Below are 13,915 nucleotides of genomic sequence, written 5' to 3'. Positions count from 1 at the left end.
TCTTTCATACACTGACGAAGTCAAATAATGCTAAGTATAGACCTTTATAAGACACTGAGTTTCAGTTCGACAAAAGCATAAATAAAACTACGCGTGGTCCATGTGGACCTGTAATAGACATTTTGGCAGGACACCGGGTCTGAAGTCTTACTACATTTTGGCCGTACTTCCGAATATAACTTATGCCTCCTTAGTGTGGTGGCTAAAAAGTAAGTAAGCTGCAAAGCATAGTATGTTTCTCAATGACAGAATCGGTGAGAACTGGTCCGATTGCAGCAAAAAAGAGATTGACCCCCTTCACATATGCAGCCTCTAGGAATAATTGCTCATTTAGAATGGCGCCAGAATTTCTTCATCTGTTTTGGCAGGATCGTCTTAGTTAGATTCCTATAGCGAGAAGGTTGGAGTTTCAACTTGTGACCCCAGATATGTATGTGGACATACAAATAAATCAAATATGGATAAAATAACCGGTACACTTTCATTAAACCATCCACTGCGATAGGCAATCTCAACCTGCAACCGCATAAAGTTTGCGAAAAACTTAAAACGCGCAGTTTTTAATTTTTTCAGATAGTCAGCTGGATTCAAACTAATCAAGAAAAGTTAGGAAACTCAATCAGCTACTGACAAAACACAGTAGTGCACAGCCATATTATAGATACCTGGTTACTGCGGGATTGAGAGAAGTCCCTTCACCTATGAGCTGACAAGAAGAGATCCATCTACTCTTACCTTGTTGGAAATAAAATAAGTTATAAGTACTTAGTATTCTCGAAGTAATTGGAGTTTAAATGATTCAAATCAGCAGTTGAGCTCACTAAAAGAATAGGCAGCATACATTCAAGAACTCTCATTGTAGTTAAGACCTAAAAAGAAATAAATTAAGTAAGGGTAAGAAAAACGCGTGGAGATGGGATATTATATGGTTAGCTCCTTTTCAACCTTCCCTTGGCTTTTTAATAAATCTGAGCAGATTATCGAGGAATAGAAATAATAACTGATTCATTTTCAATACAGCTGGCTCAATAAGCAGCTTAGCTGTCATCGCATACTCTGTTCTGGTATCCGCGCTATCTCCTCTCTATTATATATTTCGCTGTACTGAGTATTGCTAAAACCACAGTTTCAAAAGCCGTATTCTACATAATTAATCTTAGATTAAAAGGCCTAGATTTGCGCTTCTGACCTCTAGTAGGTACCATGGTTGCCTTGCTTGGATCGACAGTAAGTTCCAAGGAGGTACACTAACACTTCGGCCCTAAGAAATTTCTTTAATATAACATTGTGAATATATGCCTGAACTCGTTTAAAGTTTTACATCTCCGTTGAAAGTGAATCAACTACCGAACCCAAAGGAGTGCAGAAAGAATGACCCCCTGAGAGCAACTTGTATTATGAAATAAGGAATAGGAAAACGAGAACAAAGGAAGTATGGCTAAAGACTGCTTCAATGTTAATAAAACCTCCCAGTATGCCTTCACTTGTTTCCAGCTCCACATCGATCTTAGTTACAATTCATGTAGAGCAAATTCAGAAGATATCCAAATTTGGTGGGTTTGTTGATTAATATTCTCCTGCTTTCTGCCCCATGCCGATCTTAGCGACTAAAACAAGTAGAACTCAATCAAAACATCTTCTATAGGGTGGGCCATGTAAAATTTGCTTTTTGAATCGGCTATAAAAAAAAACTAATCAATATTTTTTCAAACTTTTTTTTTATTTTGAAGATTGAACATTGTCATTTATGAATAAAAAATAATATCGTTCAAATGACTGCCACGACTGGCTTTACAATAGGCCATTCGATCAACCCAATTTTTAAGCACATTTTCGATTGTTTGGGCTTCAATTTCATGAATGGCAACTTCGATTTCGTTTTTTAAAGCAGCAATCGTCTCTGGATGGTTCGCATAACATTTTTCCTTAACGGCTGCCACAAAAAAAAAACAACAGGCTTAAATCACAGCTCCGAGGCGGCCAATTGATATCGGAATTTCGGTTGATTATTCGGTTTTCAAAAACAGTAGCCAAAAGTTCGAGTGTAACTTTGGCAGTGTAACAAGTTGCACCGTCCTGTTGAAACCAAATGTCGTCCATGTCATCCTCTTCAATTTTTGGAAACAACTCGTTGAGCCACGGTAACGCTCGCCATTTACTGTAACCGCGGCTCCTCGCTCAGTTTCGAAAAAAATGGCCCGATGATGCCGCCAGGCCAAAACCCGCATCAAACAGTGACTCATTGTGGATGCATTTGCTTGTCCACAGTAACGTGTGGATTTTCTGAGCCCGAAATCCGACAATTTTGCTTATTGACGTAGCCACCGATGTGAAAATGAGCTTCATCAGAAAAGATGATTTTTCGGTAGAAATGCTCATCACCACTTTGGAAATAGGTTTTCAATATTTCCCAGTTTTGTTCAAGCGTATATGGTTCCATTCCGTAAATGTCAAACCTTTAAGTAAATTATGAACTCATTTAACATGTCATTTGTGTTACCATTCTCAAAAAAATAGGTGGTTTAAAAAGCAAACGCTATATGGCCCACTCTGTACTTTGGTAGGCATGTTGATAAGTATTCCTGCTTTTGGTGGCATTTCGATTCTAGTTGCTCGGCCATGTAGTACTCATTTACCAGATGTTCCACTTTTTTAGGCTTGTGGATTGATACTGACCGTCCCACAACGTCCTGCACCTAATGTACTTTTCCACCATACCTTCCAAGCTCCTCATAAAACCCCATTTGGCTTAAAACTGAAGATCCATTTGTGAACCAACATCAAGACGCACGCCACAAATAAGAGGATAAGCTCGTCCAAAAACCCAATTATACATATACATACATACCACATCTAAGCTGCGCAGTATGAAATATGTTAAATTAAATGACCTGAACCACTTTGCAAGAGCGATATCAGTTTGCCCAGGTTTGAGAAAGAAAACTATCCCAAATTCCCACCAAAGATGGGTGCATAGCGCCAAGGAAGCCATGTGTATCCGACTAGGGCAGCTGAGGGTACAAGCCTTTTTATGTATTCGTGCCACGCGTGACTCATTGTTCACGATTCGAGGCAACACGACGGAGCGTACATTTTTTCGAAACTTTCCCTACAAGGTAATCTCTGCACAATTTAAATATCTCTGTCCTGGTACACATATATATGTATATGTTTATACCTATTTGCATTTGTTATCTGTTACGGTAGAATAAGCAATGCATAGCTTCGAAAATTCCACTTGCGCATGTGTTTGCCTCATTTGCATAAATTCATTGGATCGAATTCCGAACTCTGTTTCTTACAGCTCCTAAAATGATTCGAATTCTTTGTTTTTACACGTCTACATACCCGTACCGATGTGCGTTTGTTTCAGATTGGTTAAGATTTCGCTGCTTATCTACTTATGATACATACATATGTACATATATGCTTATTGCTTTATTTATAATTTAGCTGCTTAAATGAAACGAGAAGCTTCAATTGAATTACCAAAATTTCGATCATTCTTTCGTACTCGTCGCACCACTAGTGCACTCGTGTATTTGGATAATAGCTTCTGCTTCTCTAACCGAAATGTAATCGTTAGTAAAGGGTTTTCCAATAACAGGTGTTATCTATCGCTATTAAGAGAGGATTAACGATTTTTTATGGGCGGAATTGGATGGTGTTGATCTGGACAACGTTTATTTTCAACAAGATGGTTCTACGTGCCACACAAGCAACGAAACCATTGATCTTTTACGGGAAAAGTTTCCGGACCGTGTTATCTCTCGAAGAGGTGATCACAATTGGCCACCGAGAGCTTGAGATTTAACACCTTGTGACTGTTTTCTTTGGGGCCACGTGATAGAGAAGGTCTACGCTAACAGCCCAGGGTCGATTCAAGACCTCAAAGATGGAATTCGTGAGGCTATCGAGGACATAGGGCAGCCACTTTGCAATTCGGTTATGGAAAATTTCATGAAAAGCGTGATCGTGGTGGTCATTTGCCTGATGTTATTTTCCACTATTAACGGCATACCTTCCTCTTTATAATAAAATAAACATCGGATCATTTATATAAAAAAATAAAATTTTTCTTTGAATATCAAAAGAACACCTCTTATTGGATAACCCTTTATTTGAGTTTGAATACTTAACGGTTTGGGATGTACCGGAATCGGTTAAGGGATTATGGCATTGCGTTAGTTGCCTCCAACTCTAAGTCCATCGTAACTTGAGGAAGCAAACTGCGATGAACAGTGCAATGAATGTTATGTAAATAGCCTGAGTGCAGCGAGTATTTCCGCACGTGTTGAAGCCCCAAATTTCTTATAGGCATGAGGATTAAACGACCTCAATGCTAATTTTGATCTTTGTGACATACATACATACATATATACGAGCTTATTTGCGGTACCTCTTTTCACGCAATTCGCATTAACCGACATTTTTTAATCTCCACCAAACAATTGGTGTCGATGTCTTTGCCAACAGTAATAATAAAATTACATATACGAGTATACAGGGGCGGAATCACGTGGGGTAACTATTATATATGAAAACTCCAAATCCAAAAGTTTTCATAAAAGCGTGGAACCTAATTACCGCATTGTATAAGTTTGAATTTCTTATTGATAATTCCTGTCTGAGTAGTATTTTATCATCAAGACCGTCCAATTGTGTGGCGTAGAAACCTGGACGATGACACCGTTCGATAAGACTATTGGACTGTTCGAGGGTAAGAGTCTGCGGAAGATTTTTGGACCTTTGCTCGTTGGCGATAGCAGAATATCTCAGACGATGACCAATGAACTGAATGAGTTTACGGCGACATAGATATAGTGCACCCAATAAAGATCCAACGGTCCCGCTACTCATGGCTCTAAAAGTGTTCGGAAACTGCTGATGGGGGCAGAGCAGAAGTACCTGGTTTTGCTTGATTGTGCCAGTTGGCGATGAAGCAGAAACGTCTTGCGCGCTTTGTTAAACCCGGCTTAAGTGGTTATCGCGCTAATAAAGAAGGAGCAGTAGTGTATTTTATCACTAACTTAGTCACTGAGTAGGATTTCGCAGAAAGAAATAATCGGCTCTCCGAAGGCATCAGACATTGTAACAGTATTGGGTACAACACTGAGCAATCCAAGAACCCATATATTATAGAACTTTTATCAAATGCCATACCTTAGCCAGAAATTGCGGTCACCAAAAACATAGTCTTCGAAATTATTTGCCATCTCAATCTTCTAAAGAAAATATGAAGTTGCTGCATGTGTATCACTTATCGAAATGGTTACAAAAGTTTTGAAAACACGGTTTTTTCAAAGATTTCCTTAAACGCTTCAATCTCAGTCAGCTCTTTTCACAGCTCAAGATTCAAGATTAAAAGCAGAAAATTTCGCCAAAATTATTAACTGCTCTACTGAATATTTTGATACGTTCTTTCAAGAGAATGAAGAATAACCAAAATTGAAGCTGACAACGGAACAATGCGAGCTGCGAATCGAATCCGCGACTCAAATGGCATCTGCTCTCGAACGCACATTCTGGCAAGGAAATCTTAGGTGGCATTTTCGAGTGCTTTCCACTAGTTGATTTTAGTGATCATAACTCCCGGTGGATAGATAGTGAAAAGATTTTTAGAGGTGTGCTATTTAGCAGACCGTTATTCGGCTCTGAGCGAATTCAAAAGAATCAGCTGATCGGCTAACTTCACATGTGATGTGTTTAACAAAATTTAGCTTACATATGTTAGTGAATACGAAAAAAACCAACTGATGACATTTCAATAAGTGACTAGTCGGTATACGCTCATGTTGCTTCGCTGCTGTCTGAACAACGACTGATTGCATGAATGTGTGAATATATGTGAAATGATCGTGCATAATTCTGGTGCCGAATCTCAAAAGTGTTGTGGCTGCCAAAGTTCCCCTCACAAATTTCTTTTTTACCATAGCTAAATAGCAAGCCTGGTAATCTATCATCCTTGCATAGCAGCAGGTCATACTGTGCGGAGAGCTAAGTTGCGCTTGAAAAAAAGCCGTTTCACAACGAAAAGAGAAAAGTTGATATATTTTTCAGTACCACTGGGACCAAGGTAAAAAGTCGAAGTAGGTGGCCAAACAAATTTGCGTTATTTTTGGTCTCAATGCAGTATCGAGTGTAACAGCAAAGCGATTTCATGCAGTTGGATAGGAAATTGGATGGATAGGCATTGATTCCATGTCTCAAGGAATTGAAGATTAATCAGAAATTTGTTTGGCACTAAAGGGTCTTTCAAAAGACACGCTCAGATATTGTTTTAAAATAAAACATGTAAAAATTTAGATTGTTTCAAGTTTCACTATTTTTATTCAAAATACTGCACTTAACATATATACGTGAAAAATGGCATAACTTAAATGTCCACCAAAAACACGACTACAAGTGTGAAAAGTATATCTTTTTTCATACGAAAGTTAAAATTTTCAAGAACTCGCTCACACATTATCGCATCTCGCTCCGAATGTTACGTTTCAGCTCTGGAATCGCTATTGGCTTATTTACATAGACTTTACTTTTCAAAAAACCCTTGCTGGGTGTGCCAGTCCTTTTTCGTTCCTCGCCAGAACCAGTTTACTAAAATTTGTCCACCAACCTTTGAACTGTCGACTCATTTGGATGATTATTTCCACCAAAAAAGAGACTAATTTGAAAAATAAGTTTCAATACTCTAGGAATTATTCACAACTGGCATCTAGGCGCCACTTCTGAAGTACTCTTTAGTTTGGAAAAATATTGAGTGTTTTTTAGTTACCTTTTCAATATCTTATATTACTTTTATCTTTGCTCCGAATCAAAACCAAAACCAAGAAAAGATTGACCTGACCGACCCTCCTCGATATAAATTGCGGTATTGCGATTAAATCGGAAAACGGTATGAAAAGATTTTCCCATATGAATAAACAACGATCAATTTCAAATTTACAAATTTCATTAGAAATAAATTTAATATTTAACAAAACATTATCACTCAATGAGGTTCATTATTTTACCAGTTCCTCCCCCAAAATTTTACTCCGTATCCGCTCCTTCTTCGTGTATGTACGTATGTATGCAGAATGGATGTTTATTTTCCTGCCGCCTGTTTTGCGGTATTGAACCGCCTCAGCTATTATGGCGGATGCTTTTAACAGTTAATTTTTTGTGCCAACCACAATTGCGGTACTCGTTGTGAGTAAGGATGACGTTCGTCCGGTGCATGTACATTTCTGTACGTTTCATAAGCCAAACATTTAATTCTTTTGACACATCCAATTAAGTTTAAGAGACAAGGTTTTATTTATTAAGAACATTTCGAAAGTGTTAAAGGTGCGGCGACACGCCGATAGGGGTAGATAAATATTATAATTCTTATTTCAATGTGTAAATAATTCTTTCTCGTTTCAGGCTGGCGCTGAATGTTACTTTTTCTGTATGCATACATACTTATTGAGCCCCAGCCGCGAAAATAAGGTAAGTGTAAAATAATGAATTTTAAATTTGAAGTGTGTCTGAGAAATTCTCAATGTCGTCGTATAAATGGTACGGTACATGTTTTTAGCCGTTTTCAATTTAATTGTATTACTAAAAATGATTTCTGTCAATTAAGCAATTCAAAACATCTCACGCATATACAGCTGGGAACACGAAAATAGTGGTACCCTTAAAAACTTATTTTGAAGTTATTTATTTTGTGTTTTCTTATAAATCATACAAAAGGAAATTTCACTACCAAATATCCGTGAAGGGTTAAGAAATTTCAGATTTGTAGAGTTTATCTGAATAAATCTGCCAGCTACGTAAATACATAATTTTTTATTAACGTCGCTATGTTTTTAAGTGCAACATTGAAATAGCAGTACCTTCAGTTTATTATGGTTATACAAGGAATATTAATAAAACTTTGCACAGATTTAGACGAAAGTACGTTTTTTATTATTTCTGTATATTTTTTTTAATTGAGTGCCGTGCTTACATTATTTATGTTTCGCCTATAGTATAGTAGGCCGAGTGAAATACTGCACCACCGAACAACGAAAGCAGAAGTACTAAATATTATTTCAAGTGCAGCAAAAATGATTTCAAATGCAATCAAATTTAAAGAAAATCCGCAAACAAACTAAAAAAAAAAACGAAAAACTTCCCTACAGGACGATTGCAGAATGTTAAAGTATTCGAAAGAGAATCCTATGATGTCAGCCATTCAAACTAAATAAAAGGTGAACTAAATGTTTTTGACATGACTGTACGTAAAAGACTACAAACAGCTGAATTCGTAGAGTCTGAAATAGTTTATTATGGCGGCACGAGTTCACGACAATATGTTAGACGTCCAGCCATAATACACTCTAAAAACCATTAAATATTGGGCCTCCGAAGTAATCGTATGGGGATGTTTCTCATATTATGGTCCAGACCCCATAAACAAAATTGATGGCATAATGGACACCAATATTCATGTGGAAATAACGCAGTATGTTATTTTGCCGTATTGCAGGGGAGAAATGCCAATAAAATGGGTATACCAGCAGGACAATGATCCCAAACATACGAGTCGGAATGCCAAGGCATAGTTTCGGGAAAATAAAATTGAGGGTATGGAATAGCCAGCTCAGTTCCTCGACCTCTATTGCGTAGAAAATTTCTTTGGCGGACTTAAAGAAGCTGTACACAATGCCAAACCGAGTAACAATCAACAAGTTTGGGAAATTGTTAACGGTACATGGCTGAAAGCAAATAAGTGTGCAACTGCGTCTATCAGTGCCCCTCCGGTGCGCTGCCGTAATAAAAAATTAGGAAAATTCAACTAAATATTAATTACAACTTTGTATCTGCAAACTTTGTCGATGCAGTTTTTCTTTACTTATATGACCTCTGCTGTTTTAATTTTAACCCTGAATTTATATCTTTTGTTGTAAAAAGTTTTTTATTTCGTTATAGAATTGATTTAAAGGTGTGTCGGTTAACCCTTTTTAAGGCAGAGGCGATATATTTACCACCAACAAAAACTTTGTTTATCTTTTTATGTAAGTTATCAAAGGAGTCCTAATTTGTTGCACTGGCAACTAAGAAGTTCTGGTTTATTATTATAAAAAAAAGAATGACGTTTGTGTGACATATTTTTTCTTGGCGCCACTAGCTGTCAAAAATTGCGGTAATTTTGAAAGAAAATTTGTTACTCCGTGAATCTTCATATTTTTTATTTGAAAGGAGGTAAGAAACTGTTTTTTTATTATGTATTTATGTTTATTCTACAAGTTGTTTGCTATATCTTACAAGTTACTATCGTATTTAGATGTGAGAAGACTTTTTACTCGGTGGGAAAAATATTCCCGCTGCCCATGGCGTGTTATGTACATTTGTTGAACTAGTTCCTTCTTTTCTCAGATTTTCATGAAAAATGCCGCGCTATTTGAATGAAAATGATATTGAGCAGATGTTGGACATGCCCGATGATGGCTCAGAAGACGGATTTTAGTCTGATGAGGCAGAAGAGTTCAACGGTTACTTCAAACACCTGATGATTCAAGTGACCTTTTACAAAATTCTCCCGCTCATTTGAATTCTACACCTAACAATTGTTCCGAGTCAAGTACATCTACAATAGCACTATGTTCACAATTAGATAATTCGCAGCCAGAAGAGCCTTTGATAGTACAGTCATCATCACCCTTAGAACAAGAATTGACTGATGAATCTGAATGTGAAGTTGAGTCATGGGGGAAGGTTTTCTGGACATCCAGGCCAGATCCCGATGAATTTGATAAGGTGACAATAAAACCTCGGTATTTATTGAATAGGAGAGCACGTCCAGTAGCGCATTTCAAAAAGTTTTTTACTGATGAATTCTTCGATTTGATTGTTACTCAGACAAACTTGTATGCGGAGCAGCAAAATATAAAAAATTGGCAGCCTGTTGACACACAGGAAATTAGTGCTTTTTTAGGCATTCTCATTATAATGGGTTATCATATTCTTCCACATATCGATTTATATATCATCGGATCCTGGATTTCGTGTGAATGAAATAGCTGAAGTTATGCCAGTAAAACGCTTCAAGAAAATTTTAGAGACTTTGCATTTGAACGATAATAGTCAACAACCAAGTAGAGAAGATGTAAATTTTGATAAATTGTATAAAATTCGTTCTCTTATATCTTTACTTAGTCAATCATTTCAAAACAATGCCTTCAATTCCTCTTCCCAAAGTATCGATGAGAGCATGATACTATTCAAAGGAAGGTCCAGTTTGATGCAGTACATGCCGCTAAAGCCCATAAAAAGGGGCTATAAAGTGTGATGCTGTTGTGATAATAGCACAGGGTACTTGTATAACTATGAAATTTATACAGGTAAAACAGGACAAGGAACAGAAGAGGGTCTAGGGGCTAATGTGAAATTGTCAAGTAAATTAGCACAAGAAGATTTCAAGACTCATGTTACATTCGATCACTTTTTTTGCGATTTTTCTCTCATGCAGTACTTGTATGAAAAAAATATTTATGCCACTGGAACAGTAAGAAGGAATAGAGCAATTTTACCTAATATAATAAAAAATAACACAAACAGAAACGGCAGAAACCAAAGCCTAAAGTTGAAAAAAGGTGAATTCAAGTGTGAAGAACTAAACAAGATGTAGCATTTACTGTGTGGCAAGATACTAAAGAGGTTTTATTGTTGACAACTGCATTTCATCCTAAAGTGGAAGTAACAACTGTACAAAGAACGCAAAAATATGGCACCAGGGAAGCTGTAAGTTGTCCTATGGTTGGGAAAGAATACACCAAAAGAATGGGCGGTGTCGACCGTTTTGACCAAGTGAAGGGGACGTATGCTGTCGGAAGGAGAAGTAAACGCTGGTGGTTGTGGATATTCTACTTCTTGGTGGACGCAAGTTTGAGAACAACTTAGAATTTCGGGTGGCTGTTGCCAGAGGATTGAATAGTGGCTATAGCAGCAGAAAAAGAAGATCAAGCTTGCCTACCTATATCTGCAAGAAATCACGCATAGCATGCCCAGAGGTATATCAAAAAACTGTAAATGCTGTACCTGAAGAACTGCGGTTTGTAAACGAAGGTGACCATATGCCAGCAGAGTTGGAGACTTACCGACGCTGTAAATTGTGCAGCACAAAGGTCAAAGATAAGCGTAGCAAAATAAAATGCAGCAAGTGTAATGCCCCTCTTTGCATCACGCCTTGTTTTGCACAATTTCATAGAAAATAATGTCTCAAATTCAGCTTGCATGTGGCTCTGTTGACGGGCAGTGGGAATATTTTTACCACCTATTTTTCCAAAACTTCCGAAATAATTAGTGTTTTTCTTTTAAGTTTATTTTTGTTATATAAATAAAAACATGCCAAAAATGTAAGCGCAAGTTATTATATTACTTTGAATCCTTCTGCCTTATAAAGGGTTAAAAAATAGAATAAGATTTCGAAAGAAAGAAAAACTTTCTGATCATATCATAGATTTATTTATTTTGTTTTTTGGAAAAATCGAATATTTTTTTGGTACTGCTAATTTCGTGTTCGCAACTGTATATTAAGCAAGCGCAGAGCTCACAAAACAGACAGTTTTCTCAATTGAAATGTAGAAGTAAGTGAAAGATGCCTCAATAAGGCCAATATTATCAACATGGGAGGCACGCATAGCTCCAACAATGCACTATGGGCTGGCATCAAGGAAAAGCGGCCATAAATCGAAATCAAAACATTTTTTCGTGAAACTTGGTATATAAATGTTTTTGGGGTCGCTGATGTCGAATCTGAAATCAGATTTTAGAAATTCAATATGGCGGATCCAATATGGCGACCGAAATTTTAAAAAATCAATTTTTTTATACAAATATTTGCATACAGGGGTTTTCGAGGTCGCTGATTTCGAATCTGGACTCAGAATTTAAAAATTCAATATGGCGGATCCAATATGGCGGCCGAAATTAAAAAAAATCAATTTTTTATACAAATATTTGCATAAAGGGGTTTTCGAGGTCGCTGATTTCGAATCTGGACTCAGAATTTGAAAAATCTTTATACCAAGCGCCTAAGTTGAAAATTCCAGCACTTTCATAAGCCTGTTATTAGCCTGCAAAGTTTGGGGAACATTTGCAGTTTCCAGAGCCTACCACGAGGAGGTTACAGGTTTAGAAGACTCCACTTTTATTTTTTTTTTATTTTTTTTAATTTTTTTTTAATTTTTTTTTTTATTTTTTCTTTATTTTTTAAATTTTTTTTTACGGTTTTTTGGTTTTTTTTTATTAAAACGATTTTTTTTTAAGATTTTTTTATTTTATATTTTTCTTAATTTGAAAATTAAAGATATTTTAGGAAAATAAAATTGATTTCAACTGAAAATATTTTTTTTTGCTTTTTTAAGATTTTTTTTTTTTAATTTTTTTATATTTTTATATTTTTTTTATGATTTACTTTTTTTTTATCTCTTTTGAGGAGTGGCCGTTACTCTTCACTTTGCGGAACCTCTGGTAATGCGAGTAATGCAATTACTGCAGATGGAAGAGGCAATTTTTTTCGTTTTTGTAGTCGTGAACTCAAGCTATGAGACGCTATTAGTGGATCTGAGGAATCCATAGAACGCAAGAACATATCTTGCATTGTAGCTTCTCGACTACATTTCCGACTGTGCCGCTCACGGTAACACTTATAATTTTTATTGCGGGCTTCAGAAGCTTCTTCTGCAAACATTCCTACAGGTAAAATACTATTTTCTATAATCGCAGAGCCGTGAATTAATATTTTATGAACCGTCGCAGGCATAAAATACCAATTGTAGTTCGCAACATAAATTCTTGCAGTCTGATGGCACAGTATATTGAATTTATTAGGATCTATCGGCAGATGGCAGGATAAAGCCATTAATATTATTGAAAAGTTGGTTACTAATTCTGTATTCAACTCTAAACAATTTGCAAAGACTTCTGAATTTTGAAAAGCCCGACGAGCTGAATTGCCATCATTACTGTTTCCGCAACCTCTATCCTTGGGCATGTCCACTTTCAATCCCAATTTCTTCCACAAAATATCTTGTATTTCTGCTTTTCTGCGCGAATATTCTTTTTTATCAACTTCGTTTGAGACTCTCCACTTTCTTATATTTTTCCTGTATGAAATATTTAAACAGCATTCCAAAATTTTAATCCAAGCGTGCAATGGACTTATGCCATGCTGCAGGGAGCCAGTAATTGGTAAGAAAACATCTGTCGCAATATTGGAAAGATCATTGAATTGTTTTGGTGTCGCGTGGCAAATTGGACATGACTGTGATGATGTTGTGTCAGTAAGTGCATTTAAAACTTTACCATCTATTAGAGTCATATGCAAAGAAAAATTTAAACGTATACGAAAATGTTGTACCTCAATTTCCAAGCACTCGAGCTTATTAATTTGTTCGTCCATTATTTGCTTTTGTGATTTAATAATTTCAGTAGTTTCTTTTATCCATTTAAGTGAAATTGGGCGACAAAATTTTTCAGATTGAGAAATAGCGTTGTTCCACAAAATGGTCCCATTTGACGTTACTAATCTTAAAGGAATGCATGTACAAGCAAGTAAATTTGTATCAACTTTTTCTACACTTGATTCAGAATAAGGTTGTTTGAATGATGGAAATCCACTGGTTCCATCAAACCCCCAAGAAAAAATAAAAACAGCTTCAATGTCGCAAAAATTAGACTTCTGTGCATATAAAAGTACTACTTCTTGCTGCAACTCGGCAATTCTTCTGGCAGTATGATTTAAAAGCGCTTGAAGATCGCACTTAGCTTCATTCTCATTTATTTGAATGAATTCTTTTAGAGGTCTACATTGCTCTTTAGCTTCCTTTAATCGATCGTAAGGAGGCCAAACATCAGCTCCGCTTAATTTTGTTGCTAACCTTATATTTGTATAAACTGATTT

General features: G+C 36.5%; 1 protein-coding gene across 3 annotated transcripts in view; it reads left to right on the top strand.

Annotated features, from left to right (window-relative positions):
• The window catches only part of LOC129236390 (cadherin-87A), a 285,335-nt gene that overhangs the window by 201,716 nt on the left and 69,704 nt on the right, over positions 1 to 13,915 (top strand). For all 3 annotated transcript variants that reach the window (XM_054870752.1, XM_054870751.1, XM_054870753.1), the window contains exon 4: positions 7,408 to 7,473. The gene's annotated coding sequence lies outside the window, so the exon portion shown is untranslated. The remainder of the gene's footprint in view (positions 1 to 7,407; positions 7,474 to 13,915) is intronic.

The sequence above is a fragment of the Anastrepha obliqua genome, chromosome 1, assembly GCF_027943255.1.
Source record: "Anastrepha obliqua isolate idAnaObli1 chromosome 1, idAnaObli1_1.0, whole genome shotgun sequence".
NCBI lineage: Eukaryota > Metazoa > Arthropoda > Insecta > Diptera > Tephritidae > Anastrepha > Anastrepha obliqua.
This window is presented reverse-complemented; position numbering and strand designations above follow the sequence as displayed.